This window comes from Phaenicophaeus curvirostris, chromosome 34, assembly GCF_032191515.1.
Source record: "Phaenicophaeus curvirostris isolate KB17595 chromosome 34, BPBGC_Pcur_1.0, whole genome shotgun sequence".
Taxonomy (NCBI): Eukaryota; Metazoa; Chordata; class Aves; order Cuculiformes; family Cuculidae; genus Phaenicophaeus; species Phaenicophaeus curvirostris.
The window spans coordinates 2,256,997-2,266,778 of record NC_091425.1 but is presented as its reverse complement, the minus strand read 5'-3'; positions in this window follow the sequence as shown (position 1 = coordinate 2,266,778).

The following is a 9,782-nucleotide window of genomic DNA, read 5'->3' as shown; positions in this document are numbered from 1 at the left end:
AATGACGATGATGTCAAAATTTGCATAGATGACACAGGCATTCTAAATGACTAAGTTGACACAATAGGCAGTGTCTTTGTAAATGATGTTGATGTTGTAATAGGCACAGGCGTTGTAACTGAGGAGGATGTCACAATAGGACAGGCATTGTAAGTGACGATGATGTCACAATAGTCACAGGAACTGTAAATGACAATGATATCAGAGCAAGCACAGGCATTGTAAATGACAATGATGTCACAATAGGCACAGACGACGCAGGCATTGTAAAAGATGATGATGTCACAATAGCCACAGGTATTATAAATGACAATGATGTCACAATAAGCACAGGCAATGTAAATGAAGATGATATCAAAATAGGCACAGACGACGAAGGCATTTTAAATGATGATCATGTCACAATAAGCACAGACAACACAGAGCATTATAAATGACGATGATGACAAAGGAGGCACAGGCATTGTAAATAACGATGCCGTTACAATAGGGAAAGGCATTGTGAATGACGATGATGACGCAAGAGGCACAGGCATTGTAAATGACGATGATGTCACAATAGGCACAGGCATTGTAAATGACGATGATGTCACAATAGCCACAGGCATTGTAAATGAAGACGATGTCACAGTAGGCACAGGCATTGTAAATGACGATGATGTCAAAATAGGCAGAGACATTGTAAAAGATGATGGTATCACAACAGGCACAGGAATTGTAAATGACGGTGATGTCACAATAGGGAAAGGCGGCAATGTTATTGTAAATGATGTTGATGTCACAAAAGGCACAGGTGACACTTGTACGTAAATGACGATGTTGTCACAAAAGGGACAGGAGACAGTTATTGTAAATGACGATGATGTCACAAAGGGCACAGGTGACGCTGATGTTTCAAATGACGATGATGTCACAATAGTCACAGACGACACAGACATTGTAAATGACAATGATGTCACAATAGGCTCAGGCATTGTAAATGACGATGATGTCACCATAGGCTAAGGCATTTTAAAGTACGATGATGTCACAATAGACACAGACGAGAGTGGTAATATAAATGATGAGTAAGCACAGGCATTGTAAATGACGATGATGTCACAATAGGCACAGGCATTGTAAATGACGGTGTCCTCACAGTATGCACCGGCATTGTTAATAATGATGATGTCACAATAGTCACAGATTACACAGGCATTGTTAATGACGATGATATTGGAATAGGCACAGGCATTCTATATGACAATGATGTCACAATAGCAAAAGGCATTTTAAAAAACGATCATGTCACAGTAGGAACAGGCATTGTACATAAAGAAGACGTCACGATAGGTGCAGGCATTATAACCGACGATGATGTCACAATAGGCTCAGGCATTGTAAATTGCGATGATGTCACAATAGGCACAGATGATGCAGGCATTGTAACTGTCGATGATGTCACAATAGGCACAGGCATTGTAAATGAAGTTGATGTCACAATAGGCACAGGCACTGTAAATGAATATGATGTCAGAAAAGGCATAGGCTTTGTAACTGATATGATGTCACAATAGGAACAAGCACTGTAAATGACGATGATGTCACAATAGGCACAGTCATTGTAAATGACGTTGATGTCACAATAGGCACAGGCAACACAGGCATTGTAAATGATGATGCTGTCATAATAGGCACAGGCATTGTAAATGATGGTGATTTCACAATAGGCACAGATGACAAAGGCATTGTAAATGACGATGATGTCACTATAGGCAAAGGCATTGTAAATTACGATAATGTCACAATAGGCACAGACGACACAGGCATTGTAACTGTCGATTACGTCACAATAGTCACAATGACAAAGGCATTCTAAGTGACGATGATGTCACAATAGGCACAGCCTTTGTAAATGAAAATGATGTAACAATAGGAACAAGCATTGTAACTGATGATGATGTCAAAATAGGCAGAAGCATTGTAAATTAATATGATGTAACAATAGGCAAAGTTTTTGTAAATGAAGATGATGTCACCAAAGGCCCAGGCATTCTAAATGATGATGTTGACACAATAGGCACAGCCTTTGTAAATGACGATGATGTCACAAAGAGTTATGTATTTTAAATGACGATGATGTCAGAATAGGCACAGGCATTGTAAATGACGATGATGACACAATAGGCAGAGACATTGTAAATGAAGATGATGTCACAATAGTCACAGATGACACATGTATTAGAAATGACGATGATGCCAGAATAGGCACAAACATTGGAAATGACGATGATATCATAATAGGCACAGGAAATTTAAATGACAATGATGTCACAATAGCCACAGACGAAACAGGCATTGTAAAAGACGACGAGGTCACAATAGGCACAGGCATTATAAATGACGGTGATCTCAGAATAGGCACAGGAATTGTAAATGACGATGATGTCATAGATAGAGGCATAGTTAATGATGTTGATGTCACAATAGGCACAGGCTTTATAAATGATGATGGTATCAAAAAAGGCACCGATGACACTTACATTTAAATGATGACGACGTCACAATAGGCCCAGACAACAGAGGCATTGCAAATGAGGATGATGTCACAAAAGGCACAGATGATGCAGGCATTGTAAATGACTATAATGTCACAATAGTCCCAGATATTTTAAAAGATGAGGATTTCACAATAGGCACAGGCATTGTAAATGACGATGATGTCACAATAGGTAGAGGCTACAAAGGAATTGTAAATGATAATGACTTCACAAAAAGGAGTGGCAAAACAGTTATAGAAAATTAGGATGATGTCAAATTAGGCACAGATGACAGGCATTGTAAATGATGATGATGTCACAATAGGCACAGAGGAACGGGCATTATAAATGGTGATGCTGTCACAAAAGGCAGAGACATTGTATATTATGATGATGCCACAATAGGTACCGATGTGATGCATATTGTAATGACGATGATGTCACAATAGGCACAGAGGACAAAGGCATTGTAAATGACGATGACGTCAAAACAGGAACAGGCGACACACGCATTATAAATGACAAAGATGTCACAATAGGCACAGATAACACAGGCAATGTAAATGACGATGATGTCACAATAGGCACAGGAATTGTAAATTACGATATTGTCTTAATAGGGACAGGTGACACAGGCATTTTAAATGATGATGATGACGCAATAGGCATTATAAATGACGATGACGTCAAAAAATAGGCACAGGCATTTTAAAAGACAATGATGTCACGATTGTCACAGACGACACAGGTATTGTAAATGATGATGATGTCACAATAGGCACAATTATTGTAAATGACGATGATGTCACAATAGGCACAGGCATTGCAAATAAAGATGATGTCATAATAGGCACAGGCACTGTAAAAGACGATCATGTCACAATAGGCACAAGCATTGTAATTGAAGAGGATGTCGCAATAGGCACAGGCATTTTAAAAGACGATGGTGTCACAATAGGCACAGACGACACAGGCATTGTAAATGCTGAAGATGCCACAATAGGCAAAGAAGACACATGCATTGTAAATGATGATTTCAGAATACGCAGAGACGACACAGGCATTCTTACTGAAGATGATGTCACATTAGCAACAGGTATTGTAAATGATGATGATGTCACAATAGGCTCAGGCATTGTAACTGACGATGATGTCACAATAGGCATAGAAGACGTATGTATTGTAAATGATTTCGCAATACGCGCAGACGAAACAGGCATTGGAAATGCTGAAGATGCCACAATAGGCAGAGACTACACAGGCATTGTATATGTCGATAATGTGAAAATATGCACATACGGCAAAGGCATTGTAAATAACAATGATGGACACAGGCATCCTTACTGACGATGATGTCACAATAGGCACAGGCAATTTAAATGACGATGATGTCACAATAGGCAAAGTCATTGTAAATGACGATGTTGTCAAAATAGGATCGGGTATAGTAAATGATGATGAAGTCACAATAGGCACAAGGGACAAAGGCATAGGCAATGACGATGATGTAACAATGGGCATAGGTATAGAAAATCACGATGATGTCGAAATAGGCAAAGGCATTTTAAATGACGAGGACGTCACAATAGGCACAGGCATTTTAAATGACATTGATGTCACGATTGTCACAGATGACACAGGCATTGTAAATGACGATGATGTCACAATGGCAGCTGTCATTTTAAATGACGATGACGTCACAATAGGCAGAGGCATTGTATATGACAATGATGTCACAATAGGCAAAGGCATTGCAAATGACGATGATGTCACAATAGACACAGGCTTTGTAAATGACGATGATGTCACAATAGGCAAAGGCATTGTAAAAGATGATCATGTCACAATAGGCAAAACCATTGTAATTGACGAGGATGTCACAACAGGCACAGGCATTCGAAATGATGATGGTGTCACAATAGGTACAGGAATTGTAAATGACGATGATTATGTCACAATAGGCTCAGGCATTGTAAATGAACATGATGTCACAATACGCACAGACGTCACAGGCATTGTAAATGCTGAAGATGTCACAATTGGCACAGGCATTACACATGCATTGTAAATGATGATGATTTAAGAATATGCACAGACGACAAAGGCATTCGTACTGAAGATGACGTCACATTAAGAACAGGCATTGTAAATGACGATGTTTTCACAATAGGCACAGGCATTTTAAATGACGATGATGTCATAATTGTCACAGATGTCACAAGCATTGTAAGTGACAATGATGTCACAATAGGCAAAGGAATTTAATATGATGATGATGTCATAATAGAAACAGGCATTGTTAAGATGATGATGTCACCATAGGCACAGTCATTGTAAATGACGATGTTGTCAGAATAGGCACAGATGACGCAGACATTCTAAATAGAGATGATGACACAAAAGGCACAGTCTTTGTAAATGGCGATGATGTCACAATAGGCACAGGCATTGGAAATGACGATGGTGTCAAAATAGGCACAAATATTGTAAATGGCTATGATGTCAAAGTAGACACAGGATACAATGGCATTGTAAGTGACTACGATGTCACAAGAGGGAGAGGCAACAGGCATTTTAATTGACGACAATGTCAAAACATGCACAGATGTCACAGGCATTGCAAATGATGATGATGTCGAAATAGGAACAGGCATTGTAAATGACTATGATATCACAATAGGCACAGAGGACACAAGCATTCTTACTGACGATGATGTCACAATAGGCACAGGCATTCTTACTGACGATAATGTCAAAAAAAGTACAGTCATTGTAAATGACAATGATGTCAGAATAGGAACCGGCATTGTAAATACCGATGATGTCACAAAAGGAACAGGCATTATAAATGTATATGATGTCACAATAGGCAGAGTAATTGTAAGTCACGGTGATGTCACAATAGGCACAGGCATTGTAAATGACGATGATATCACAATAGGCACCGGCATTGTAAATGACAATGATGTCAAAATATGCACAGGCATCATAGTAAATTATGAAGATGTCACAATAAGCAGAGGCATGTTTAATTACGGAGATGTCAAAATAGGCACAGGCATTGTAAATCACGGTGATGTCACAACAGGCACAGGCATTGTAAATCACAGTGATGTCACAAAAGGCACAGGCTTTTTAAATGGAGATGATATCACAATGGCAACAGGCATCATAGTAAATTAGGATGATGTCACAATAGGCACAGTGATTTTAAATGACGGTGATGTCACAATAGGCACACTCATTGTTAATGACAATGATTTCACAATGGCCTCAGACACTGTAAATGACGATGATATCACAGCCGGCACAGGCATTGTAAATGACGATGGTGTCACAAGGGGCACAGGCATCATAGTAAATGACGAATATGTCACTATATGCAAGGACGATGCAAGCACTCTAAATGACGATGATATCACAATGGGCGCATGCAGAATTAAAAATTACGATGCCACAATGAGCACAGATGACACAAGCATTGTACATGACAATGATGTCACAATGGGCACAGACAACACAGGCACTGTACATGATGATGATGTCACAATGGGCACAGACAACACAGGCATTGTACACGACGTTAATGTCACAATGGGAACAGAAGACAAAAACATTGTACATGACAATAATGTAACAATAGGCACAGGCATTGTAAATGACGATGACGTCACAATAGGCACAGCCATTGTAAATGACGATGATGTCACAATAGGAACTGCCATTGTAAATGAGGGTGATGTCATAATAGGCACAGATGACAAAGGCATTGTAAATGACCCTGATGTCACAATAGGAAGTGGAAATGTAACTGAAGATGATGTCATATTAGGCACAGGCATTGTAAATGACGATGATGTCACAATGGGAACAGGCATCATAGTAAATTACGATGATGTCACAATAGGCAGAGAAATTTTAAATGATGGTGATGTCACAATAGGCACAGGCATTGTAAATGAATGATTTCACAAGAGGCACAGACACTGTAAATTTCGATGATATCACAACAGGCACAGGCACTGTAAATGACGACGATGTCACAATAAGCACAGGCATTGAATATGATGATGATGTCGCAACAGGAACAGGCATTGTAGATGACGATGATGTCACAATAGGCGCAGACATTGTAAATGACGATGATGTCACAAGAGGCACATGCATTTTAAGTGACGATGATGTCACAAGGGGCACAGGCATCATAGTAAATGAGGATTTTGTCTCTATAGGCTTACACAGCACAGGCACTGTCAATGAAGATGATATCAAAATGGGCACAGGTGTAATTGAAAATTACGATGTCAGAGTGGGCACAGATGACACAAGCATTATACATGACAATTAGGTCACAATGGGCACAGATGACACAGGCATTGTAAATGACGACGATGTAAACTTAGGTACAGAAGACATAGGCATTGCAAATATCAATTATCATAGAATCATAGAATCATAGAATAACCAGGTTGGAAGAGACCCACCGGATCACCGAGTCTAACCATTCCTATCAAACACTAAAACATGCCCCTTAGCACCTCGTCCACCCGTGCCTTAAACACCTCCAGGGAAGGTGACTCAACCACCTCCCTGGGCAGCCTGTTCCAGTGCCCAATGACCCTTTCTGTAAAGAATTTTTTCCTAATGTCCAGCCTAATCCTCCCCTGGTGGAGCTTGAGGCCATTCCCTCTTATGCTGTCCCCGGTCATTTGGGAGAAGAGGCCAGCATCCTCCTCTCAGGTAGTTGTGGAGAGCAATGAGGTCTCCCCTCAGCCTCCTCTTCTCCAGGCTAAACAACCCAAGCTCTCTCAGCCGCTCCTCATAAGGCCTGCTCTCCAGCCCCCTCACCAGCTTTGTTGCTCTTCTCTGGACTCGTTCCAGAGCCTCAACATCCTTCTTGTGGTGAGGGGCCCAGAACTGAACACAGTATTCGCGGATGATGTCATAAGATGCACAGAGGACAGGCATTTTAAATTACGTTGATATCACAATAGGCACAGACGACAAAGGCATTGTAAATGACGATGATGTCACAATAGGCATAGACGACACACGAATTGTAGATGACGATGATGTAACAATAAGCACAGGCACTGTAAATAATGATGATGTCACAATAGACGCAGGCATTGTAAATGACGATGGTGTCACAGTAGGTACAGGCATTTTAAATGATGATGATGTCACAATAGGCACAGGCATTGTAAAGATGATGATGTCACAATAGGCACACGCATTGTAAGTGATGATAATGTCACAATAGGCACACGCATTGAAAGTGACGACGATGTCGCAATAGGCAAAGGCACTGTAAATGATGATGAGGTCACAATAGGCACAGGAATTGTAAATGTTGATGATGTCAGAACAGGCACAGACATTGTAAATGACGATAATGTCACAATAGGTATTGGCATTGGAAATGACGATGATGTCACCATAGGCACAGGCCTTGTAAATGATGATGATGTCACAATAGGCACAGGCATTGTAAATGACGATGATGTCACACTAGGTACAGGCATTGTAAATGACGATGATGTCACAATAGGCACTGACATTGCAAGCAAAGATTACGTCAAAATAGGCACAGACGACACAGGAATTGTAAATGTCGATGATGTCAAAATAGGCACAGGTGTCACAGGTATTGTAAATTATGATAATGTCACAGTAGGCAAAATGATTGCAAATGACGATGATGTCACAATATGAATAGATGACACAGGCATTGTTAAAGATGCTGATATCTCAATAAGCACATAGTACTGAGGCATTGTGAATGACGATGATGTCACAAACGACACAGGCATTGTAAATGACTATGATTTCGCAATAGGAAGAAAAATCAAAGGCATTGTAAATGAAGAAGTCACAATATGCACTGATGACGCAGGCATTGTAAATGACGATGATGTCACAAGGGGCACAGGCATAAGTATAAATTACGATGTCAGTATGGGCACAGATGACACAAGCATTGTACATGACGATGATGTCATAATGGGCATAGACAATGGAGGCATTGTACAAGATGACAATGTCACAATGGGAACAGACGACACAGGCATTGTACATGACGATGATGTCACAATACGGAAAGGCATTGTAAATTAAGATGATGTCACAATAGGTCATTGGGCACTGGAACAGGCTGCCCAGGGAGGTGGTTGAGTCACCTTCCCTGGAGGTGTTTAAGGTACGGGTGGACGAGGTGCTAAGGGACATGCTTTAGTGTTTGATAGGAAAGGTTGGACTCGATGATCCGGTAGGTCTCTTCCAACCTGGTTGTTCTGTGATTCTGTGAATTGTAAATGACGAGGATGTCACAATAGGAACAGGATTTGTATCTGACGATGATGTGACAATAAGCACTGGCATTGTAAATGCTGATGATGTCACAATAGGCACAGGCATTGTAAATGACGATGATGTCACAATAGACACAGGCGACACAGGCATTGTATATACGATGATGTCACAGTAGGCACTGGCATTGCAAAAAATGATGATGTCACAATATGCACAGATGAGACAGGTATTGTAAATCATGATGATGTCACAATATGTACAGGCATTGTAACTAATGATGGTGTAAAAATAGGCACAGGCGACACACGCATAGTAAATGACGATGATGACACAACAGGCATAGGCATTTTAAATGATGATGATGTCACAATAATCACAGGCATAGTAACAGACAATGATGTCACAATAGGTAGAGACGACACAGGCATTGTAAATGACGATGATATCACAATAGGCACGGACGACACAGGCATTGCAAATGACGATAGTGTCAAACATGGAAATCCATTCTAAATGATGATGATGTCACAATAGGCACAGACGACACAGGCATTGTAAACAATAGTGATGTCACAAATAGAACAGAAAACACAGGTATTGAATAAAATGATGATGTCGCAATAGGGATAGATGGCACAGACATTGTAAATGGCGAGGATGTCACAATAGTCACAGGTATTGTAAATGGCGATGATGTCACAATAGGCACAGGATTTGTATATGACGATGATGTGACAATAAGTATGGGCATTTTAAATGACGATGATGTCAAAATAGGCAAAGGCATTGTAAATGATGGTGATGTGACAATAAGTACAGGCATCATAAATGACAATGATGTCACAATAGCCACAGGAATTAAAATGACAATGATATGACAATAAGTACAGGCATTGTAAATGATGATGATGTCACAATAGGCACAGGCATTGTAAATGAAGATGATGTCAA